The sequence below is a fragment of the Triturus cristatus genome, chromosome 3_2, assembly GCF_964204655.1.
Source record: "Triturus cristatus chromosome 3_2, aTriCri1.1, whole genome shotgun sequence".
NCBI classification, from domain to species: Eukaryota; Metazoa; Chordata; class Amphibia; order Caudata; family Salamandridae; genus Triturus; species Triturus cristatus.
This window is the reverse complement of record NC_140584.1, coordinates 538,248,540-538,260,645: the sequence shown is the minus strand read 5'-3', so window position 1 is coordinate 538,260,645 and position 12,106 is coordinate 538,248,540. Positions and strand designations below refer to the sequence as shown.

General features: G+C 45.7%; 1 long non-coding RNA gene across 1 annotated transcript in view; it reads right to left on the bottom strand.

Annotated features, from left to right (window-relative positions):
• The window catches only part of LOC146857669 (uncharacterized), a 37,294-nt gene extending 25,817 nt beyond the window's left edge, over positions 1–11,477 (bottom strand). The window contains exon 1 of the long non-coding RNA XR_014979940.1: positions 11,327–11,477. This is a non-coding gene — a long non-coding RNA (uncharacterized LOC146857669). The remainder of the gene's footprint in view (positions 1–11,326) is intronic.
• Between the last annotated feature and the right edge of the window lie 629 nt (positions 11,478–12,106).

The following is a 12,106-nucleotide window of genomic DNA, read 5'->3' as shown; positions in this document are numbered from 1 at the left end:
ACAGCCGATTTCTAACTTTGTTAACTAAGATTGGTACAGTAAGGGTAGAGCGGGGGTGGGTCGGGGAGAGGGGAGGGATGTTTTGAATTTGTCTTTATAATATCTGTGGTATATGATATTACTTGTTGAATTGTCGATAAAGATGATTTTTTTTGTAATCGAGCATTTTGTTTTCTGTCATGTGTATCCTACTTCATTTTTCCATGTCGGGAAAATGTATACATGTTGGGGAAATTTGGGGAGGACCTAGCATTAGATTCTCAACTGCTTGGGGTGGGAAAGCTCTGTCTCTTTGTTGCGATATCAATATTTTGGCTTGTTTTGGCATAATAAACATAATTTAAACTTCATGTAGTCCTCTAGCCATTTTTCTTCCACAGGTGTTTATCACCCTCTATGACTATCCCATGGGGTAGAAGATTTGCAGCGAGAGAATGCTTGTTAGGTCCTCTTTGGAGGGCACGGATGTTATTTGGCAACTGTATTGTGTCCATATTTGTAATTTTAAGACTGTATATTTGTTGATCACCTTGCGGTAATACTTATACTCCAGTCAGTAGGCCTGAGTTGTATATAGTAACAAGCCAATGATAAGGGCAACAGGTCTTACTGGTTCATTGGAGAAAATGCCATAGGTGTGATCTGTTTATTATGAAAAGTTGCGACAAAGGGGAAAGTCCTTACTTATTTCGTTTGAAAAACATACGTTAATTCCATTAGGACGGCAATGGTGGATTGTTATTGCATCACGTTAAAGTCCATATGCAGGTATTTCACTACACAGAATCTCACAAATGACCTTAGTAGGCAATGGTGTCAGGTACCCCTATTGATAAAGCATGTGGGTGAAGACTTGCATTATGACAATCCTTGCTAGATCCTCTAAGGAGTTCCTCACAGCTTTAGCTGTCTGCATAGCTCTAGTAATCAAACAAAAACCATAAAAACAACATACCTACACATATAGACATTCATGTCCATACATACACAGACAGACTTTGGGTGAACCCTTATTTGATAATGTTTAAAATATATTTGCATTCTTCTTGCATCCCTCACGGCATTCCGTATAAAGCAATGAGTCATCCCGTTTTAGTCACTGACTGTACTGCCCTGTGGGTGACTGCATCATTTTGCCTTACCATAGATATGTATCAAGCTGAGTGCACTTCTGTGCCTGGAATAGAGGAAACATTCCTTTATTTTTCAAAATCCTTCTTTCAGAGGTCCACTTTCCTTTTCTTCCTTTTACTTTTATAATTCTGTTAGATTTTTTGAGTGTCCTGCAGCTCCCAACACTAATGCTTCCTAAACGTTTTAGAACCACGATCCAGTTCTTAGAAGACAAACTTTTGTGACCCACCTAGCTTTAATGGGCATGTGGTGGGTGATTTTTTAATGTAACTAAAGCATCGTGTGGTAGAACACTGTCAATTAAAGACAGCACATTTCCCATTGAAATAGCCACTACATTTGCACAGCTAGCCAGTTGTACTGGATAAACAATATTGCATGCAAATAATAATGAGTGGAATTTGGGTTTCAGTGAATATTTATCATTTGTGCAGCACCAAATTAGGGGGCTCAGTACGATGCCGGTCAGATCAGCTTCCGTGGTCGTGTCGTAGGTGGTCCGACCGCCACGCTCTGATCGGAAATGTTCGCTCTGACCAATGGATTTAAATGCTTGTGAATACACAGAAATCTGACCACCGCGGTCCTTCTGACTCCGCCAGGAAATTTCAACCATGGTGGCGTCGGAAAGGATCAATGGGGCCTATGGGACAGCGGACCACCTTACGAACAGCCCACCCATTTACAATGCACCTTTCCAAAGAGCCGATCGTGGTGGTCCTACTACCTCATCTGAGGTGGTGGAAAGAGAAGGATATAAGCCAGAAATGTACCTGTGCACAGCTTCTCATGTCCTATGCCAACACGGAGCCTATCGTACACTTCCTGCCGCTGTTGTATGTGCTCGATGACACCCAAAATCAACACCTTCGTGGATGCAACCGTCAGTAAGTCTCACACCTACCTGTGTACATGGAATACTCAGCAAATCAATGCACTGCCATGGAAAAGCAGGGGTGTACCTTGCTCAGTATGAGTGGGGGTGTGTGAGCAACATGTTTTCAAGTCCTCACGCCAGGACATCTTGCCAATACATATTTCATGAGAAGCAGGACATAAGGGGGCCTGAAGAGACAGTGGAAAGAGTGAGTAGTGAAAGTTGTGTAGCAGGGCTTAAAGTGGTCCGGGGTCTGCCGGTGCTTCTTCAGGTCGAAGAAGCAGATGCAGACGGGTTCCATTGGACTCTGCATATTTGCACTCACCTGCAGTGCGCAAATTAAATTCAACTCTGCAGCAGTACCACCTTCCACTGCCGCTGATGTAACTGCATCGAGACTCCTAATACTCCATTCCCAGTGCTGTCAGGCCAAAACTGAAGCGTTACCATAATATTATGCATGCAGTCACAGTTGTTGCTCCTATGACTAATGAAACTATCAACCACTGGCTAATCCAATAGTCTCTGCTTCTTATAGATGCAATGTAACTCGTTGTATCAGATAACTTCAGGTTGTGCAATTACAGAAGTAGAAATATATTGTTTGTGAGGGACAATATGCAAAACACAGATTTAAAGCTCACATGCTTGTAAGCCACGCCCTCATGTACATCAGCCACGCCTCTGTCAGACCCCCCAGTAGAGCCATCACCCACAAAATCCTTTAGTGAAGAAGACGAAAAACACAATGAAGTCCACCACAAAATAGAATACAGAGAGCATATGTATGTATCAGTGTGTGCAGATCAAACATCCCAGGTGAAAATCTACAGACACTGCACATCACCTGCCTGAAAGCACTCCTAGCCAACGTTGTCCCACACTATACATCAATCATGGGGTTGAGACACTACATACACCCCCCTGCAGACAAAACACCGTGGGTAAGGCTAAGGGCGTTGTATCCCTAGCTCTAACATATTTGGTAAGTCCTGTATGCCCTCTATGTCCAGGTCAGTGACAATGTACAGGCACACCCTTGCAAAGTCTACATGTGTGCACATCTCAGAAGCTGGTGTACTGTGTGCAATAAACAGTGTGCCAAAACAGCATCTCCTCATGAATGACACAGCAATCATCTTCTGTGACACCATAAGCGAGGCCCTTTTGTGACATTGACCATACATCAGTATGGATATCTCAGGGAAAAAAGCACACCTCCACTCCTAGAGCACTGTAATTGGCCTTCACACATCACCCACATGAAAAAGGAAATGGGTTAAATCACAAACCACAGTCAGATACATTTAAAGGCCACAATGTAAAGACTCCCTGCAGATTTAGTTTACCCAAACCATGGGGACTCCTGGAAGACTACTGGCCAAGGCCACAATCCATAACGCACTTGCTTCAATGTCTCCATGGGCACAAGACCTGTTGCATGACCTATATCAGGGACAACTAATATTGTCACAAAGTAGCATGCACATGTGGCTAATGTGTAAGTGCAAGTCCTGAAAAAAAAACACTGCAGCAACAGCAGTTGTCAGACATCTAGTAAAAGCATGTGGAAAGAACACAAATTAAAAAGTGTACATGTGCATCCAATGTACCAATTAGGTATGACAATTCAACACTCCCCATGTGTGGAGAAACAAACACCTACTTTGCACACATTAAACTTATATACACCCTACTTCTCAAGTAGTAAAGCAAGCCGAAAGACGTGGACATTGGCCAAATCAAGCTGCAATACTTACCAAAGCAAATACCACCCGATGCAATCTCAGCCCCAATTGGAACTCATCCCACATATACATTCATTAAGCATTGACCCTCTGTAACACCATACCTTGTTCCAAGTAGGTGTGGGCAGAATTTGCAAAATTCACTTTCGCAAATTATCGCGAAAATGTAAAAAATCTCCGCAAACACGTGGAAATATCGCGAAGATGTGGAAGTTTCTTTCCCGCCCGTTCGCGGTATTTTCTGCGTGGTCGCGGCTTGCCAACTTACCCATGCGGTTGCTCGCGGGCGCGGCAATCTTGTTTTCACTTGTCTCGCGGTGCATGATCGCGAGAAGAAAGACGTGATCGCGCGACGAATGACGTTACTGCGGGCGCGAACTGTCGCGATACAGCGCAAATGGCTACCAACAATCCAACATCTCGTGGAGAACGCGACCGGATCGGGAAAACTTGTCGGCGAACGCGGGGATTCAGGTAAGGTGATCACGCGCACGCGAGAATGTATTATTTTACAGCGCGAGCAAGCACAAAATTTACGGTAAAATGCGGATTGCGGAAATTTTGACATATTCGCGCTCTACGCGGAACGCGAAAATGTCAAATTATCGCAATTTCCGCGAGCGGAACGGAATTTTAGCCCAGGCCTAGTTCCAAGGTCTGACCATACTTGCCACTGCAAATGGATCAGCTATCATGGTCAAACAAACAGTACTGTAATCACACATTCCAAATTAGCCAATAACAACTAGTAGCATCAGTAACAATGGCCGGACAAAGGTGTTCTAAACAAAGCAAGTTGTTTATTCTGGAGTACACATTGGGATCCAAAAACAAAGGCCAATGGCCAGTCCAAAATCCAGGATGTGGTCCAGCACACTGTTGTGCCACTTCACTTGCCAACCAGAACACTGCCAGGGAAACCTCCCCGGAAAAGGACATTTAATTGGCAGTCCAGGCACCTCTATGATGTTCTTTAGGTGGGCTAGGGTTGGGATCGGGTGGGCTGTGTTGATCTTTGAGAGGGTTGGGCTTCGGTATGGGATGGCTGGGTTTCACCATACGGGGGATTCGGTACATATGAAGGGTAGTGATGGGTATAGGGAGGGTAAATGGAGGGTGGGAGCAGTATTTTTAGTTTTTGGTTTGGGTTTTGGGAGAAGGTGGGTCAGTTTCTAGATGGGTGGGTTTCCTTTTTTTATGGTCTTTTGGGGTAGGGAGGAGTTTAGTGTTGGGGTGGGATTTTTGGGTTGGAAGTGGAAGGGAAGGATAGGGGTGGGAATGAAGATCTTTTGCCTTTGGGAGGGGTGGGCAAGTGTGGCAGTGAAGGGTTCAATGGAGAACAGGGTAAGTTCTTTGGGAGACAGAGGAGGAGGAAAGCCAAGGTGCTGGGTGTTGAAGGTAGAGGGATGTGAAGTCTGAGGTGTGGATGCCTGTGCTGTTTGTACATGTCTGTGCGTGTGTGTGTGGGTGATGAATGTTCCCGTCCATTGTCAATGTGTGATGTGTCTGTGGCTGGTGGTGTGGGTGTTGTGTCTGGGTGTATGATGTTGGTAGTGGCTGTGTCTGGTGGTGTGGGGAATGCCTGTATGTGTGTAGTGGCTGTGTCTGCTGGTGTGATGTAAGCCTGCATGTGTGTAGTGGCTATGTCCGGTGGTGTGGTGTTTGATTTGATTTGATTTGGTATTTGTAAAGCGCAACTGTCACTCCACAAGGAGTATCCTGGCACTGGATTGGAGGTGAGACAGAACTATAAAGGCACTAGATAAGAGCAAGACAAGATTAATCAGAAACACTAAAAACCAAGGTTTTTAAGGCCTTCCTGAATAAAGTTTCTGAGTTGCATAGCCTAAAATGAGATTGAAGCAGATTCCAGGCTTTGGCACCCAGGTAAGCCATGGTCTTACCTCCTTTCAATTTGTATCTAAAGATGGGGAGTTTAAGCAAGTTTGCTGAGGAAGACCTTAGAGGTCTTATTGTGGTGTATGGAGCAAAACGTGCTGCCAGATATTTGGGTCCAACGTTAAGCTTGGCTCTATAAGTGATCAGGAGAATCTTAAAAAGAATTCTCTTGTGCACCGGGAGCCAATGCAGAGTATTTAGAGCTGCAGAGGCTGAAGATCTTCTTGGAAGTTTAAGCACTAACCGTGCTGCTGCATGCTGCACCACCTGTAACTTCTTTAAGATGGCTTTATTAGCTCCTGCAAGGAGGCTATTGCAATAATCTAGGCGCGAGAGTATCAAAGCCACTGCCACAGATGTCCTTGCTGCCAAAGGCAGAAATTTGAATAACATTTTTTGTGATTTAATGAGGCTGAAGCATGTCCCTGCCACCGCTTTAGCATGAGGTAAAAAAGAAAAAGAGGTATCAAATTGTACCCCCAAGTTCTTAGCAACCTCTACCACATCTGGCGGAGGAGTCGCGCCCTCAGGCCACCATTTGGATGCCTGGAAAAAGACATCTTTCCCTATCGGGAGAATTTCTGTTTTGTCCGTGTTGCATTTTAGCTGGTTATTCCTCATCCACCGGAGAACAGCAGTCAAACAACTTTTAAAATTGGTCTCAGCATCAGTGGTAGAATTGTCTATTGAAAGGATCATCTGGGTGTCGTCTGCGTATGAGGTGACCTCTATCCCAAATGATCCAATCAAAGAGATGAGTGGGGTCATATATACATTGAACAATAAGGAGCTTAAAGAAGACCCTTGAGGGACCCCTGCTGTTAAGTTACGTTCTGTAGAAAGGAACATACCCAGGGTAACTACTTGTCTCCGGTTAGAAAGGAACAACTTAATCCATTCCAGTACGGTACCGGAGATGCCGCTGCATTCGAGACGCTTCAAAAGAATATTGTGGGAAATGGTGTCGAATGCAGCCGACAAATCCAAAAGAATCAAAACCGCTTTCCTGCCTTTATCGGCGATCATTTTAAGAATATCGGATATTTCCAAAAGAGCCGATTCTGTAGAGTGCTTTGGTCGAAATCCAGATTGTTGTGGATGAAGGAGTTGATGACCTTCAATAAACTTAGTTAGTTCCTTATGAACAAATTTCTCTGTTATTTTTCCTAACAGAGGAAGAAGAGAAATCGGACGAAGGTTTGAAAGTACCAAAGGATCAATATTTTGTTTCTTTTTTAACGGTTTTACCAGCGCGAGCTTCCACTCGTCTGGTACTATGCCTGTCCTTAAGGAAGAATTAACTATATGATAATAATAGGATTCACCATATCTGAGATTCTATGAAGGATCATCGGAGGGCAGGCATCCAACGGCGAGCCTGATTTACACATTTCTATAGCCGCATGAGTCAGTCCCAGTGAGACTGGTTCAAAAGTACCAATAGAATCAGAAATATTCACTGGAACAGGATCAAAAACGAAATCCTGATTATGGATAGGGGAGACCGGAAAATCTCTTTGAATTTTTTGAATTTTTTCCTCAAAGAATAGTGAGATACTATCACATAATTTCTGCGAGGCAGGAAGCTCTTTCTGTTGCGCTTTAGGATTTGTGTACGACTTCACTATTGAAAAAATAGTTTTCTGATCTTGCTTAGCTTAATTTATTTTATTAGTGAAGTATTCTTTTTTAGCCAATGTAATCTGGTGTAAGTAGGACTTTCTACTCTTTTTGAACACTGTTTTTTGTTCAGCCTTATAGAACTTACTCCATTGCCGCTCATGTTGTTTACAAATCAAGTGTGCTTGTGCCAATAAGGGCGTAAACCAGGGGGCTTTCAAAGTTTTTAGGTTCATATGCTTATTCTGCTTCTCCAGAGGAGAGAGTATATTACATACTTTATTTGTCCAGGACTGAAAGAGGCGTGAATCGAGCGCTGTATTACCTGTCAGCGGTACAAAAGGGGGTGGTGGTGATGGACGGAGTATCAGAACCAATCAAACACTCACACCCAGTCAACAGATCTGGGTTTGATCCATCACCGTTCTTTAGCCCACTCTGCCACCCCAGTTCAGACATGGCCATATGCAAATCAGTCTGACCCTGTGCCTCATGGGAACAGTCCAGCCCGAACTGCCAAGCCATGCCTTCCCTGGACCGGAAACAAGCTTCCTCGGACCGGTTTCTGGCATTTCAGCCGTCTTCAGCCAGGCTTGCTTGAATCCAGTGGCAAAGTGAGCAAGGGACTCACGTCTGAGCATACCCTGCCAACTTATGGCGAACAAAGCGGTACAAAAGGGGGTGGTGATGGACGGAGCATCAGAACCAATCAAACACTCACACCCAGTCAACAGATCTGGGTTTGATCCATCACCGTTCTTTAGCCCACTCTGCCACCCCAGTTCAGACATGGCCATATGCAAATCAGTCTGACCCTGTGCCTCATGGGAACAGTCCAGCCCGAACTGCCAAGCCATGCCTTCCCTGGACCGGAAACAAGCTTCCTAGGACCGGTTTCTGGCATTTCAGCCGTCTTCAGCCAGGCTTGCTTGAATCCAGTGGCAAAGTGAGCAAGGGACTCACGTCTGAGCATACCCTGCCAACTTATGGCGAACAAAGCGGTACAAAAGGGGGTGGTGATGGACGGAGCATCAGAACCAATCAAACACTCACACCCAGTCAACAGATCTGGGTTTGATCCATCACCGTTCTTTAGCCCACTCTGCCACCCCAGTTCAGACATGGCCATATGCAAATCAGTCTGACCCTGTGCCTCATGGGAACAGTCCAGCCCGAACTGCCAAGCCATGCCTTCCCTGGACCGGAAACAAGCTTCCTAGGACCGGTTTCTGGCATTTCAGCCGTCTTCAGCCAGGCTTGCTTGAATCCAGTGGCAAAGTGAGCAAGGGACTCACGTCTGAGCATACCCTGCCAACTTATGGCGAACAAAGCGGTACAAAAGGGGGTGGTGATGGACGGAGCATCAGAACCAATCAAACACTCACACCCAGTCAACAGATCTGGGTTTGATCCATCACCGTTCTTTAGCCCACTCTGCCACCCCAGTTCAGACATGGCCATATGCAAATCAGTCTGACCCTGTGCCTCATGGGAACAGTCCAGCCCGAACTGCCAAGCCATGCCTTCCCTGGACCGGAAACAAGCTTCCTAGGACCGGTTTCTGGCATTTCAGCCGTCTTCAGCCAGGCTTGCTTGAATCCAGTGGCAAAGTGAGCAAGGGACTCACGTCTGAGCATACCCTGCCAACTTATGGCGAACAAAGCGGTACAAAAGGGGGTGGTGATGGACGGAGCATCAGAACCAATCAAACACTCACACCCAGTCAACAGATCTGGGTTTGATCCATCACCGTTCTTTAGCCCACTCTGCCACCCCAGTTCAGACATGTAGCCAGGTTCTGAGCTGGGATGGTGCAGTGAGCTAAAAAACGGTGATGGATTAAAACCATGATCTCTTGACTTGGTAAGAGTATTCTGCATCATTCAGAAACTCTGTCCATCACCACCCCCTTTTTCCCAAATCGATTTTATCCACACTCAGTGTGGGAGGGTATGCTCAGACGTGAGTCCCTTGCTCATTGCACCATCAGGTTTCAGGCAAGCCGGGCCGACGAAGGCTGTGATGCCAGAAACAGGTCCCCGGAAGCTTGTTTCCTTCCCAGTATAAGAATTGGCTTGGTAGTTTGGTTTGCCCTGTTCCCATCATGCACTGGGACAGGTACAGACTAATTTGCATGTAGCCAGGTTCTGAGCTGGGATGGTGCAGTGAGCTAAAAAACGGTGATGGATTAAAACCATGATCTCTTGACTTGGTAAGAGTATTCTGCATCATTCAGAAACTCTGTCCATCACCACCCCCTTTTTCCCAAATCGTATTACCTGTCAGGGCGGGAGTATAGGCCTGTGCCACAGTGGCTAATTTAGGATTCCCAGCTATATGTGCCCATTTGGGCCCTTGTTGGAATTCATTAGGTGACGTATCTAATTGAGACTTCTGGGGAATTCTAAGCGTAAGGGGACAAAAAAATGGTCAGACCATACCTGTGGGGAAGGAGTATCAGCCGATAACCAGGCCAAATTAGAACATACCCCATCTAAGGTGTCTCCCGCCAGATGTGTTGGCCCCCTCACCAGTTATTTTAACGAAAAAAATTCTAAAGTTTGAAGAAAGTTATCTGTACCTGGATCAGGACTACATGAAGTTTAAAATCGCCTAAAAGTGTAAAGTTTGCATATTTGAGCAAAAGATAGCTCAGGGTATCTCCAAGTGACTCTGTAAAAGTGGTACTTTGAACTGGTGGGCGATAGATAAGGGCTCCTGAAAAAGATGAAGTGGCATTGAGGGAAAGACAGAAGCCAAGACTTTCTGCTCCTTTAATAGTTTCAAAATCAAAATATGTGCAGGCGAAAGTATCTCGTAAAATAATGGCCAGACCCCCTCCTCTGCCTACCATTCTATCTTTCCTGTATATCGCGTAGCCGGACAGAAACAGCGACATCAGGACTACACCAATCTTTTAGCCATGTTTCAGTGACAAACAACAAGTCTAATTGGTGATCTAAAATTAGTTCTCTAACATCTTGATTATGTTTGCACCTGGATCTGGCATTAATTAAGCCTCCTTTAAGCTGGGCATAACCGATAGTACTAGCAAGGCTGGGTTTTTTATTCGAAATAGGAAACTCAATGGGAAGATTAATCCTGCACTTATAGCAGGAGCAGGCCCCCAATATTTTATCTGGTGAGATGAGACATTTACAGTCTTCCCTGTTATTGAGAATTCTAAGAGTCTCAGATGTATATACTGCCTTTATGGATGATTGGGCAGCATTTCCCACCCTTGTCCCGGCCTTGGCGTGGACGGGCACAGACGGGCCTGCCTTTGGCGCACCGCCAGCACGCCCGCTGTGCACGTCCGCTGCGCGCGTCCGGCCCAGCATGAGATTAAGTAGCTGGCTGGGCGCTTGAAACTCTAATCCCCGCCCTCCTCCTCGGAAGTGAGAGTGTCTGGGAGGCCAGTTGGGCCGGAAAAGAGGGTGTGTCCGCTTCCCTCCAATCGAACGGCAGCAAGGCCAGCGTTGGACCAGGGAAGCGGAGACCAAACAAAAATGAAGGACACAGTAAACAATTACAATTAATAATGTGCACATAGCAGGATTCTTCTCGAATTCAGTGCAAATGACAAAGGCGCAATGTTTTGAGAGAGCAGCATATATTAAAAATACATTAAAAATGAAACTTCCCAAGCAAGTAAAATGTTGAACTATTCAAACATTAGCCAGAAATAAAAAGGCAGAGTGAGGGCTCTTCTCACCTCACGCTCCGCTGCGCATCCAGCCAGCATGAGATTAAGTAGCTGTCCGGGCGCGTGAAACTCCAATCCCCGCCCTCCTCCCCAGAAGTAAGAGTGTCTGGGAGGCCGGTTGGGCTGGAAAAGGGGGTGTGTCTACTTCCCTCCAATTGAACGGCAGCAAGGCCGGCGTTGGACCGGGGAAGCGGAGACCAAACAAAAATGAAGGACACAGTAAACAAATACAATTAATAATGTGCAAATAGCAGGATTCTTCTCGAATTCAGTGCTAATGACAAAGGCGCAATGTTTTGAGAGAGCAGCATATATTAAAAATGCATTAAAAATGAAACTTACCAAACAAGTAAAATGTTGAATTATTCAAACATTAGCCATCAATAAAAAGGCAGAGTGAGGGATCTTCTCACCTCACGCTCCGCTGCACGTCCGGGCCAGAATGAGATTAAGTAGCTGGCCAGGCGCGTGAAAGTCCAATCCCCGCCCTCCTCCTCGGTAGTGAGAGTGTCTGGGAGGCCGGTTGGATCGGAAAAGGGGGTGTGTCCGCTTCCCTCCAATCGAACGGCAGCAAGGCCGGCTTTGGACCAGGGAAGCGGAGACCAAACAAAAATGAAGGACACAGTAAACAAATACAATGAATAATGTGCAAATAGCAGGATTCTTCTCGAATTCAGTGCAAATGACAAAGGCGCAATGTTTTGAGAGAGCAGCATATATTAAAAATACATAAAAATGAAACTTCCCAAGCAAATAAAATGTTGAATTATTCAAACATTAGCCAGAAATAAAAAGGAAGAGTGAGGGCTCTTCTCACCTCACGCTCCGCTGCGCGTCCAGCCAGCATGAGATTAAGTAGCTGGCCGGGCGCGTGAAACTCCAATCCCCGCCCTCCTCCCCGGAAGTAAGAGTGTCTGGGAGGCTGGTTGGGCCATAAAAGGGGGTGTGTCCACTTCCCTCCAATCGAACGGCAGCAAGGCCGGCGTTGGACCGGGGAAGCGGAGATCAAACAAAAATGAAGGACACAGCAAACAAATACAATTAATAATGTGCAAATAGCAGGATTCTTCTCGAATTCAGTGCAAATGACAAAGGCGCAATGTTTTGAGAGAGCAGCATATA